This window comes from Onychostoma macrolepis, chromosome 22 (assembly GCF_012432095.1).
Source record: "Onychostoma macrolepis isolate SWU-2019 chromosome 22, ASM1243209v1, whole genome shotgun sequence".
NCBI lineage: Eukaryota > Metazoa > Chordata > Actinopteri > Cypriniformes > Cyprinidae > Onychostoma > Onychostoma macrolepis.
Window position 1 is genome coordinate 35,114,284 of NC_081176.1, and position 13,621 is coordinate 35,127,904.

General features: G+C 37.9%; 1 protein-coding gene across 3 annotated transcripts in view; it reads left to right on the forward strand.

Annotated features, from left to right (window-relative positions):
• Positions 1-7,006, forward strand: part of LOC131530794 (uncharacterized) — a 33,530-nt gene extending 26,524 nt beyond the window's left edge. For all 3 annotated transcript variants that reach the window (XM_058761259.1, XM_058761260.1, XM_058761261.1), the window contains one exon: positions 6,270-7,006. The gene's annotated coding sequence lies outside the window, so the exon portion shown is untranslated. The remainder of the gene's footprint in view (positions 1-6,269) is intronic.
• Positions 7,007-13,621: the final 6,615 nt, after the last annotated feature.

The window sequence follows — 13,621 nt, forward strand, 5'->3', positions numbered from 1 at the left end:
TAGATAAGTACATGCATACTTTTTCCCACACATAAGAAACAAGAAAAATATGTAAGGCATTGTTTAAATAAATACATACATACATACATACATGCATAAATATTGTAGAACAGTACAGGATGTAAGAAATGATCTTGCTTCAGTGTTGTCCGCTGGCTGATAGTGTTAGTTTGTGGCAGGCTGATGCATATCTTGCTGCTGTTGTGATCATTTTGGAGTTTTCCCTAAAATCTGACTTAATTTTCTGCATTTGGTAATGCCATAAAATTTGGTTTAATTTGTTGGAATTTGGGTAAATATGCAGCTGTGATGTTGTGATAGTAATCACAGCGCAGTAAGAAATGTTCCTCTGTTTCCAGCTCTTTCTGCGAGCTCAGTGCAGGCGGACTGGGGCTAAAACAGTGGCCCTGGACTTTTGGCACAGAGCAGCCAATTGTGGAAAAGAGTATACAAATCATTTTGATAATGAAAATACAGTAAACAGTACTGTGAAATATATAATGTTACAATTTAAAATAGCTTTCTTTTATGCGAATATATAGTAAAATAATTTATTCCTGTGATGCGCAGCTGAATTTTCAGCATCATTACTTCAGTGTCACATGATCCTTCAGAAATCATAATAATATGTTGATTTGCGGCTCAAGAAACATTTCTGATTATTATCAATGTTGAAAACTGTTTTGCTGCTTCATATTTTTGTGGAAAATGTGATACCATTCAGTCTTGGGTAAGATTAAAAAATATAAATATATATTTTTCTTCAAGGTTGCATTAAATTGATTTTAAGTGACAGTAAAGATATTTACACTTATTACAAAGTACTTCTATTTCAAATAAATGCTGTTCTTTAACTGAGAACCATTATACCAATAATAAAAACCATTATTAATAATTGATCAGAAATAATTACTGATAGTAATTAAGCAGCAAATTAAGCAGCATTAAAATGATTTCTGAAGGGACACTGAAGACTGGAGTAATGATGATGATAAATTCAGTTTTGATCACAGAAATAAATGACATTTTAAAATATCCTAAATAGAAAACCACTATTTTAAGTGTAATATTTCATAATATTATTGTTTTTACTGTCTTTTTGATCAAATAAATTAAATCTTCTTTCAAATAAATAAATAAAAAGCTTTAATTATTTCATACCTTTAACCACCTAAAATAATGCATGTGTTAATTAATAAACAGATTATATTTTTATTAAGCCTATCATATAAATCACTTTCCAATGCACAGCACTCTAAAACATTGTAAATCTGAAGGCGTTTGCTTTCGAGTGAGACTGAGTATGATTTTATATATTCTTAAACATGTAGACACGTGAAATCATGGAAGAAAGCCTATATATAGAGATATACATTAACCCTTATCTCATGTCTGCTGAAAACTAGATTATGTAGGATACATTGTGACTGTTACGACCTCTAGGGGTAGCCGTAACAGGAAAAGAAAACTGTTCACACCAGAGAGATGCCAAATAAAGAATTATATTTTTTAATATACGGAATATCTTCAGGGGCAGACAAGGCCAAAACAATAAACAAAACAAACTTCTTTTTGATAACTAAATAAGCTCAAAGGAAAATAAAGAAAACAAAATACAGACTAACTTCCCTACCTCCCTCAACCATAAACAAAGCGAAAAATATACCTAAATAAAATGGCGTCTAGCCCCCTACCCCCCTTAATTTGGCAAATGTGTAATAAGAATATGTACAAATAAGTTTCAGGGCGTACACAAAGCAGAATCAGAATCCAAGTCGTAGTCAAAAGAGGCAATATTCAGATAAACGAGATACAGAATTTGATCTCAGAATAAACAAACACTCAACAGATTTACTATGTAAGGGATAATCAACGGCTAGCTGTGCATTAAAGGATTTGAATGCAGGACGTGGAGGTGAAGAACCACCCGACGCGCAGCGGAGTGCATTCAGATCGTTTAATACACAGCTAGCCGTTGATTATCCCGTTTATGCCATGGTCATTTCCCAGCATTCACATGTTAATAATATTTGTGCTGCAATATTTGACCGGAATGATAAAAATGACGGTTATTTTCATCTGTATTACTATTCAACGGTAACTGTATGTTACTATGGTTACCAATGTTTATAGGAAGCGCATTAATATAGACCTTTTTTCTGTTAGTAAACAATGTGAGGTTTTTCTGTGGGCGGGGCTTAGCTGGAGGCAGAAAGACTCCACTGACCGCTTCACTAACGCTAGCTATGAAGTTTGTTTACCTTGTTTTTTAAACAATGGCTGGAGAAAATCCGATTTTACCTGCATATGTAACACCACTCACTGTGCAGGACCATGATTGTTATTTAAATAAGTTAACTTTAACGGACAAAGTCAGATTGGCCGACCCTATGCTCATGGATGACGATCTGACAGGATTAACGTAATTACCTCCGATTGAGTGAGTCGTTAGAGAAACCTAACGAGTAGTAAAGAGAAACTCACCTGTGTCTATCTAGTCATGAAGATGTATATTTCAACTTCAGCAGGCTATATTGTTACAGCTAAACGTTACGTGAGAGTGAACTTGGCCAAAATACAAAAAGTTAAACATTCAATGTGATGATATATTATTTGAAGATGTATGTATCATGGCCAAATAGTTATTTTGAAGTATATACATCCTGTAAATTATGCAAGTTAAGTTTACAATACTTTACATACAGTACATTTAAAGGAAGATGTGAATAGTTTCTAGAAATAAAAATTCCAGAAATTAAATTTTGAACTTTCTGTATTTGATTATTCTTTCTTACTAAGTTCTTAGAAAGTCCAGCCGCTGTCAATCACAACAATTACAGATGATTACGCATATAAATCGTCAGTTTGTTGTTTTACACACATGCACACAGACATTATTTCATAGTTGTGAGATGCATAAGAAATCTTTAGACACGTAACACAAACCATAATCCATATCAGAAAAGGTTAAATAAAGTATTGTCTTGTTGTTAAGAAGTGTGCGCTGCAAACACGAGCATTTTTGACGATCGTTTCTGTCCAGTCCGCTCGTTTTATCTCGTTTAACCACAGCTGTCGTTGGTTTTTTGTCTGGGAGTGGCAGCAGGTATGCGTTAAAATTTCAAATTGGAGCCTGTACTACATCGATTCTTGCACCCAACATCACAACAAGATGATATTTTAAGCTCCTCATGTAGCTGAATCTGCGCTGGTTTGAATGGGCCGCCTCCAGTTTTCCCTTTGTTTTGCCTCCAGCTAGCTCGGTGACGTAATCGTGGCGTCGTTGCAAAAAGGGTCTATAGAACGTGATTAAACTGACCTGGAACTACCTGTGCAGTTCAACGAATTTAATCAACACCTGCCAGCCAATCAGAATCCAGTATTCAGACAGACCATGGCATAAACTCAGAATATCTCTCTCTGGCACGACAATCCACAGGACAACAGTCAATCAGCAGTGTAGTTTTGTTTGTGTAGCTGTGTGAGTTGGTCGGGCCGGACTGTGCTGTGCTGGTTTGGGTGTAGTGTGAGTACCAGCTGTAAAAGTGCGCTCTTCTGCAGGTTCTGCTCCTGCCACTGCAGGGCTTCAGCCTGGTAATACGAACTCTGCTACTTCGCTTTGCTTCGTAGACAGAGTCTGGAAGGGCATAATTGACAGCGTTTACTTTCTCGTGGGCGGGTGCTTGCCTGAAGTTTAAAATCATTGGTGTGCCCGTAAGCCAATCACATAACGGTTGGTTATGACGTATGTTATTCGCCGGCTCAGCCGCCACGAACTTCCGCTGTAAACACAGGTATGCGGCGAAAACAAAGCCATCGGCGAAATACCGGAGTGAAGATGGCTGTGAACGACTTTTGCAGATTATGTGAAGTAAATCTCGCATCCACAATTATCGCCTTGCGGACTTTGGCCTCCCAGTTTCTCGCTGACGATCGGTAACAGTTGATAAATTAAACTTTTCCCAAAACCTGTCGGGAGTCGGGCCACAACATCACCTCCATTGAAAATGTGAACCAAACACTCTTCTTGTTCAGGCTTCGGTTGGCAAATGCGGGGAATATTCTCTACAACAGAGCGAATAGCATCCCGTGTCTCCATGTCCGCTGTCGTTTTATATTTCCCTAAACTAAACTGCAATCTTAAACTCGGCGCTTAGCGTCTACGTCACGGCTCTCAGCCCGCCCTCTGTTTGTTGGTTGGCCGGCTGCTGCGGAGCCGGAGATAAACTGGGAGATGGTCTGCTATATCAGACTGAGTACAGAAGCCAACTGAAATTGAGCAGAAGTATGAAGTCTGACGTAGTCAGGCTAGGCTTCAGCCTGGTAAGAGCTCGGATACCTGCATTTCAGGTGTTGGTGGAATTTCACAGCTCTCTTTTGAATATTAATTAATAGTGGGTATTGTCCTAACCCACTGGGCAAAGTTACGTCCAAAAGAAGTCTTTTGAAGTCTTTGCAGATGTTGAAAAGACGTCCACTGAGGAGCCAGAATGAAAGTTTTTATGACGTCTGTTTTTGACGTGTTCTGCGCATCTGATATAGACGTTCAGTGAACCTCTGTACAAGGTTAAAAACTAGTTCAAATGTGGTCAGTAAACATATTTTTAACATCATTTAAGGTTCATTTAGACACAATTTATACTGTGTCTGGACCAAATAAACACTCTCAGGATGCATTAGATTTAAACTCATGTTATTTCAATGTAATTTCCATTTGTAGTTGCACAGCAACTCACAGACACTGTGTCCGTCCAAATATCATGAAAATAAAATAATCTTCACTGAAACAGCATCGAAGTTTATGAGATAATTAAATGATCACATAACGATTGAGCATTTGGTCAAATCAACTGAAAATAAGAGACATTAAATCTCTGAAGATCTCAGCAGAGGAGGATTAAACAACTCCACAAACAGCATCACCAGCTCCACTTATTAATAACCAGACTGACTTTATTTCTGTCAGACATCTACAGAAGATCTTATTGAGAATTATCATGAGCATTAACAGAGGTTTAGATGTTTAGATATTTATTTCATTTGAAGTCACCGTTGTGGTGGGCATTGTTTGCTTGGTACTCATAATTCTTGTTAGCTTTTCTTTGACTGCTGTAGCTATGTGTTTGTAAAACGCTATTGTTGTGTCGGAGAAAACTGAAATAAACTTTTTTTCTGTTAATGATGACAATCATAACAAAATGAGCATTTGAGGTTGTGTTTTAACTGTGTTTATACTTATGGATAAAAAGCATGTACACAGTATTTTGAAAGTGCATCATGTAGTCACACAGACATCAAGATTTTGCACATGAATCACAACAACGAAGATTGGGAATTAAGGAAGAGTTTATACTATGAAGCCACCCATCATGCATTGCAGCATGAAGCTTTGTTTGTTTTGATTGTCACCGTTGTTGTGATTCAAGTGCAAAATCTTAATGTCTGTGTGTGACTACATGATGTGTTTACTCACATTATCTCACGCGCATACATTTTGTTCGTCTTCAGAATAAGTGATTAATTCAATGCTGTTGGTACCTTTACTGCAGATTCACATGGTTTAGTGGCTATGAATGCCAAACTAAAAACACAACATCAGATGCTTAATTCGTGATGATTTTAACATCAACAAAGAGCTGATAACACCTGATCTCACTTTAGTTTGACCTTCTTTGCAGCAGCAATTGTGTTTCTCAAACATAGCTACAGCAGCCAAAAAAGCTAACGAGGAATTATGAGGACCAAGATCCCAACTAAAGCAAACACTGCCCACCACAACGGTGACTTCGCATGAAACAAATATCAACATCTAAACCTCTGTTAATGCTCATGATAATTCTCAATAAGAGCTTCTCTAGACGTCTGACAGAAATAAAGTCAGTCTGGTTAGTAACGTGTGAAGCTGGTGATGCTGTTTGTGGAGTTGTTTAATCATCCTCTGCTGAGATCTTCAGAGATTATTTTTAACTTTACAATATCATGATCTGATGTGTGTGTGATTTGGCTTCATTCAGTTTCCAAACAAATAACTGTAAGTGAATTAAACAGCAGCTGTCCTGAGAGAAATGCTTTTAATGCTGTAAAGATCCAAGATAGGAGCGTTAAATATCCAATTGAGCGTTACATTTCAGTTTGTATCTTCTAGTAGAAGCATGACTGAGTTCACAAATATAATAAATGTCATTTTCATTTGTGAGAAAAGTGCTTGAATAGATATAAATGCATCTTCTCTGTTTTTAATTCATCATTGTCTCTGTGTTTTTCTTCAGGTTCCTCAGGAAAGCCAGTGAATAAATCAGCGTCGGTACAGATACCGCTGCTGGGTAAACAAGTTCCTGATGGAGTGAAAGAGCAGGAGAAGAAGAGTTCAGTTTAACAACATAAGCCCGCCCACTCCTGTCAATCACTCTGACATCATCCGCTCCAGCTCCAACACAAACATGCTTCTGCTTTAATGAGCCTCCAGACTCCGTCCAGAGAACCTGTTGTTATCAGTCTGACTCTCACAGATCTGATTCTGTGTGACTGGAGACAGTGAGGGTCAGAAAGTGCTTTTTATAAGATGTTTTACCGCAGCTGTATTTCTCTAACCACTGCATGTGCTGATTTTATATCATTAACACCAGTTTAATGTTTATGATTACAGTGTGTCTCAAATCTGAGATCACATGATCTTCTCCTTCGTGTGTGTATAGTGCCTTTGTATTCAAGCTGAAGCTCTTCAAATAGCCTTATTGCACTTGTAGCAAAACAGATGGAAAAACACCTTTGTTCAGTTCTAGTAGTGATATGATACACGAGCTTTGTGTTGAATAATATTGATGTGAGATACTGATATGCGATGATCTTATATCTGATCATTTCTGTCGTCTGGTGGACAAACACTGATACTGCTTTTGCTTCCTAACAACTGTTTAAACATGCAACGCATAAACAATATACCTATACATATATATATATATATATATATACACGTTTGAATGAGTTATATACGTATTGACCCGAATATAAGGCGATGTTTTTCCTTGAAATACATCTGAAAAAACGCGTTCGTCTTATATTCAGGGTCTAGACCAGGTTCCTCAGATCTTATCCTGGAGGTCCAATCCACTGCAGAGTTTAGCTCCAACACTGATCAAACTCACCTGTCTGTGATTTTCTAATGATCCTGAAGACATTGATTAGCATGCTCAGGTGTGTTTGATTAGGGTTACAGCTAAACTCTGTAGGAAAGTGGATCTCGAGGTCCAGATTTGAGGAGCCCTGGTCTAGACTTTGACATGTCAATAATACACCCACAACAATAGGTGGCGCCAAAAACGCATAAAACGAGTGTGCCATGAAATATGTAATGTGTGTTGTAAAGATCGCGAATGAAAACAAATGAAAAAGAAAAGCTTACAGCAGCATGATCATGACTGTATGTTAGTCCGATGGGAACAAACTTCCTCTGTAAGTGATTTTAAAACATAAGACAGTACCCAGATTTGAAGACTACAATAAGATTTCACGTCTACTGATAATAACATTTTGGTAGGCTACTATGAGATTGATAGCCTAATTGTTGTATAATTCAGATGGGCTACCTGTTATTTCAATGGTATATCAAAATGTTCCAATGTCATTGTTGGAACATTTTACCAGTATTTACCATACTTTCAAAACAAAAATTAAAATTGGAAAAATATGCAATATGAAAATAATTTAAGAATAAATGTGTTTTACAGAGAGAGAAAAAAAAAGAACAAGATTTGGTTTTCAAAAAGCCTTTTTCCAACAGGTACATCTGGAAAAAGGGGGGTCGTCTTATAATCAGGGTCGTCTTATATTCGGGACAATACGGTAATCTCAATAAATAATAAAAAGGTCAAATGTGCATTGCTTCATACTGTATGTACACAATCAATTCTTACACAGAAAAAAACAATCACAGTAAAATGAAAATGATCCTGTAGTTGTGTTGGTCGTAATAAGCGATCAGAAATCTTGGTGTAATCTTTGATGACCAGCTGACCTTCAAAGACCACATTGCAAAGACTGCTCGATCTTGCAGGTTTGCACTACACAACATCAGAAAGATCAGGCCCTTTCTGACGGAGCATGCTGCACAACTTCTTGTCCAGGCCCTTGTCATTTCTAGGCTGGACTATTGCAATGCTCTTCTGGCTGGACTTCCATCAAACACAGTCAAACCTCTACAAATGATTCAGAATGCGGCGGCACGACTGGTCTTCAAGGAACCCAAAAGAGCCCATGTTACACCTCTCTTTATCTCATTGCATTGGCTACCAATCGCAGCTCGCATCAAGTTCAAGACACTGATGCTTGCATATAGAACAACCACAGGCTCAGCACCGCCTACATGCACTCACTATTAATAATCTACATCCCTCCAGAAGTCTGAGATCTGCTAGTGAGCGGCGCCTCGTGGTACCATCACAAAGAGGCTCAAAATCACTCTCCAGAACATTCTCGTTCACCATTCCTGGCTGGTGGAATGATCTTCCCACCCATATTCGGAGTACTGGATCCCTGTCAATCTTCAAGCAACAGCTGAAAACTCATCTCTTCGACACTACTTGACTTCAACCTACACATAAAAAAAAAAAATCTTTCTCCTTACTTATTCCTTCCCTTGCTAGCTTGTACTTATTTAAACAATGCCTGAGACTTGGTGTTACAAGCACTTCCTTTGTCGGATTGCCTCTTCAAGATGAATCGCTTCATGTGTTCCCCAAATTGTAAGTCGCTTTGGATAAAAGCGTCTGCAAAATGACTAAATGTAAATGTAATAAACAACCGGAGATGAAATGTGACAGAAAATCAGATATTGTTCAACTAGCTGAACATGGCAATGGAAGAAAAGTACATAATAATAATAATAATAATGGTTTTATGGTCAGGTGAATTGAGGCATGTTATTGAAGCTGAATTAAAGTTCAAGAAAAGTAAAAGAAATACAATTAGACTTTTTTCTTAAAGTTGTGATTCAATGTGCTGTATTTTCTGCTAAAACAGCTCTGTAGATGTTCTTCATGTTTTTGAGCACTAGATGGCAGCAGAAGTGTAGAAAACTCGATGAAAGACCCATATGAATATACAGGTGCATCTCAATAAATTAGAATGTCGTGGAAAAGTTCATTTCAGTAATTCAACTCAAATTGTGAAACTCGTGTATTAAATAAATTCAATGCACACAGAAGTAGTTTAAGTCTTTGGTTCTTTTAATTGTGATGATTTTCTGGAAAGTATGTTCATTTACTCTATATGTACTCAATACTTAGTTGGGGCTCCTTTTGCCTGAATTACTGCAGCAATGCGGCGTGGCATGGAGTCGATCAGTCTGTGGCACTGCTCAGGTGTTATGAGAGCCCAGGTTGCTCTGATAGTGGCCTTCAGCTCTTCTGCATTGTTGGGTCTGGTGTCTCTCATCTTCCTCTTGACAATACCCCACAGATTCTCTATGGGGCTCAGGTCAGGCAAGTTTGCTGGCCAATCAAGCACAGTAACACTATGGCCATTGAACCAGCTTTTGGTACCTTTGGCAGTGTGGGCAGGTGCCAAGTCCTGCTGGAAAATGAAATCAGCATCTCCATAAAGCTTGTCAACAGAAGGAAGCATGAAGTGCTCTAAAATTTCCTGGTAGATGGCTGCGTTGACTGTGGACTTCAGAAAACACAGTGAACCAACACCAGCAGATGACATGGCAGCCCAAATCATCACTGACTGTGGAAACTTCACACTGGACTTCAAGCAACATGGATTCTGTGCCTCTCCACTCTTCCTTCAGACTCTGGGACCTTGATTTCCAAATGAAATGCAAACTTACTTTTATCTGAAAAGAGGACTTTGGACCACTGAGCAACAGTCCAGTTCTTTTTCTCCACAGCCCAGGTAAGATGCTTCTGATGTTGTCTCTGGTTCAGAAGTGGCTTGGTAGCTCTTTTCCTGAAGACGTCTGAGCGTGGTGACTCATGATGCACTGACTCCAGCTTCAGTCCACTCCTTGTGAAGCTTTCACAAGTGTTTGAATCAGCTTTGCTTGACTGTATTCTCAAGCTTGCGGTCATCCCTGTTGCTTGTGCACCTTTTCCTACCCAAATTATTCCTTCCAGTCAACTTTGCATTTAATATGCTTTGATACAGCACTCTGTAAACAGCCACACCTTTCAGTAATGACCCTCTGTGACTTACCCTCTTTGTGGAGGGCGTCAATGTTCGTCTTCTGGATCATTGCCAAATCAGCAGTCTTCTCCATTATTGTGGTTTCAAAGAACAAGAGATACCCAGAATTTATACTGTAGGGATGGTCATTTATTCAAACTCAAATGTAAATATTCTAATATTTTGAGATACTGATTTTTGACTTTCATGAGCTGTAAGCTCTAATCATCAAAATTAAAACGTAAAGTAAAACATTTCAAAAGTTTTTTTTTTTATGTAATGAATCTAAAATATATTAAAGTTTCACTTTTTGAAATAACTTACAAGAAAAAAATTACTTTTTCACGGCATTCTAATTTATTGAGATGCACTTTTACTTCTGTATTGGTGATGGGCAGATGAAACCTCATGAAGCTTTAAGCTTTTCAGCCAAGTGGTTCACAAAAGGGTTAATTTCTGGAGGCTGCATTTGCTTACAATACCACCTGTTGGCCAAAGAGTGTAAAACAAGCAGATATATTACAGACAGAGGTGTAAAGTCCAGGGGTCAGAAAGTAAAAGTCCTGCCATGTGTTTATTCCACCCATGAACTCAGCAGCTGATTTCACCAGAGGAGGAACCAAGTAATTCCTTTCAAGTCACAAACGAGTCTCGAGTCAAATCACAAGTCCTCAAAGAGTTAAAGTTAATGAGATAATTAAGAGACTAATTAAATGCTGATTGTGCATTAGTGATGAACACCTGCTGTTATTGAGAATCACAGAGGATCAGATGTTGATGTTGTATTGGTTAAAATGATGCCACCATGCATGCTGGGTAACACCATAGTAAAAACTCCCATCATGCACTGCAGCATGAATAATTATTGTCACCACTGTTGAGGATTGTATGATAAGTGTTCATGTCTAAAAGCCTGAGTGACATAGTTCTTTTTTTCCCCCCCAATATTAAAGCATTACGTTGACATTTGTTTAATATGAATTTTTTGCAGTTCTGTAATAGCTGAACATCAGCCAATATACCAAAGACGGACACCTTCATGATGCACCCTGTTTTGTCCCACTTCTCAAGAACGACTGCTTTGATAATGTAAATGTTCTTTGATCTCTTTCTGTACAATGAAAATGTTATGCCTAACTTACAATGTTTTTATTCACATTAAATATAAAGGCAGTCGTATTAAAAATATGTTATATCATGACACCCATATTTGTTACTTGTAATTCCATAACATATTTTTATATGAACAGACAGGTTTTTACATAGTAAGACGCTTATTTCTTCATATAAAAGTAACTAACAGCTGCTCACTGTACAGCACTGATCTCTCTACTTCACAACACCACACACATTGCTACAGAAAGAGATCTAACGCAGGAGTCACGGGTCAAGAGCCCAACTAAACAAACACTGATCTCCATGATGGTGGCATCATTTTAACCAATAAAACATCAACATCTGATCCTTTGTAATTCTCAATAACAGCAGGTGTTCATCACTAATGCACAATCATCATTTAATTAGTCTCTTAATTATCTCATTAACTTTAACTCTTTGAGGACTTGGGATTTGACTCGAGACTCGTTTGTGACTTGAAAGTCAAGTCAAGTCACCTTTATTAATATAGCGCTTTTACAATACAGATTGTGTCAAAGCACTTAACAGTATCAAATTGGAGGATAGAGTGTCAGTAATGTATAATGATACGATTAAACACTCAATTTTCAGTTAAAGGCATTTCATTATTGAATTCAGAGATGTCATTGTCTAGCTCGGTTTAGTTTAAATAGTATCTGTGCAATCAAATCGGCGATAATCGCTAGAAATTAAGTGTCCCCAACTGAGCAAGCCAGAGGCGACAGCGGCAAGGAACCAAAACTCCTCTGAGACAGAATGGAGAAAAACCTTGGGAGAAACCAGGCTCAGTCGGGGTCAGTCCTCCTCTGACCAGACCAAACCCGCAGTTCAAAAGTTTATATTTCTATTTTAATTTTGTTGCAATTTCTAACAATAGTAGTATTATGTAGTTAGGTATTTTATTATATTTTAGTTATTTTGTTATTTTTGGTTGATATATCTGGGGATATATCTCTGGGGTCATCTGGTGTCCTGGTCTCCGCTGACGATCAGGGCTGTAGACATCATCTCTTGGTGCTGATCCACCATCTGATCGGATACGGACTGAGAAACAGACTAGGAAAGAAACAGACAAATATTAGCGTAGATGCCGTTCTTCTACGATGTAACGAGTACATCGTGTGTTATGGGGAGTGTTCGGTTCCGGTTGATCTAATTAATGCAGCCTAACAACTTTAACGGATTTGAATAATAGAAGCGTATTAGTGTGTTATGTGTAAGCCAGGATAAAGAGATGGGTCTTTAATCTAGATTTAAACTGACAGAGTGTGTCTGCCTCCCGAACAGTGTTAGGTAGACTGTTCCAGAGTTTGGGTGCTAAATAGGAAAAGGATCTGCCGCCCGCAGTCGATTTTGATATTCTGATATTGAAAGGAATGACTTGGTTCCTCCTCTGGTGAAATCAGCTGCTGAGTTCATGGGTGGAATAAACACATGGCAGGACTTTTACTTTCTGACCCCTGGACTTTACACCTCTGTCTGTAATATGTCTGCTTGTTTTATACTCTTTGGCCACCAGGTGGTATTGTGAGCAAATGAAGCCTCCAGAAATTAACCCTTTTGTGAACCACTTGGCTGAAAAGCTTAATGCTTCATGAGGCTTAATTTCACCATCACTACTTTGTATTAAAGGCCTCATTGCTTTTGTAAATTGTAGATGAAAAGCTTATGATTGAAACACTGTTTGTACTGTAACACTGTAATGATAAAACCAACAAAATAAACCAGAGTGAATCTTAATAAGTTGTTTCAGTAAACAGATTTTTATCCAAAGAGAAGATTAAATAAATACATACCAAAGTTTAATTTACTAAACTCATACCTGCAAATGTACATAATGCAAAAACCATTGGACCAAAACAGACATTGTTACCCATTGACCTTCTGGTTTAATACAATAAACACAACATAAAATCTGTGTGTTTTGCAGTATTTCATATTCAAAAACAAATACAACTTTAGGCTGAAACGATTTAAAAACATCAGAGTGAATGTGAAAGAAGAAATGCAGACCTGTTTTCTAATCATAACTGTCAAAGAAACGTATTTCTAGGAGTGTTGAATAACTGACTGGAGAAGCAACACTCTCACTTCATGAACCCACTGTAAAGAGTCACGGATAACAGATGCTGTGCAAGCATGCTAGTTAATCTACACACTGCAGACATATAATGCACGTGACTGACTCTCTTTGATGATGACCTGTTTCCCTGAATATGTTCCTGCCTCATTCACAGCCCCATCATAAGCCTGCGCTCTCAGCCCAGTGATGGATCAGTTAAGACGGAGCAGTACATGTCATGGCTGTCTTGTGCCTTCT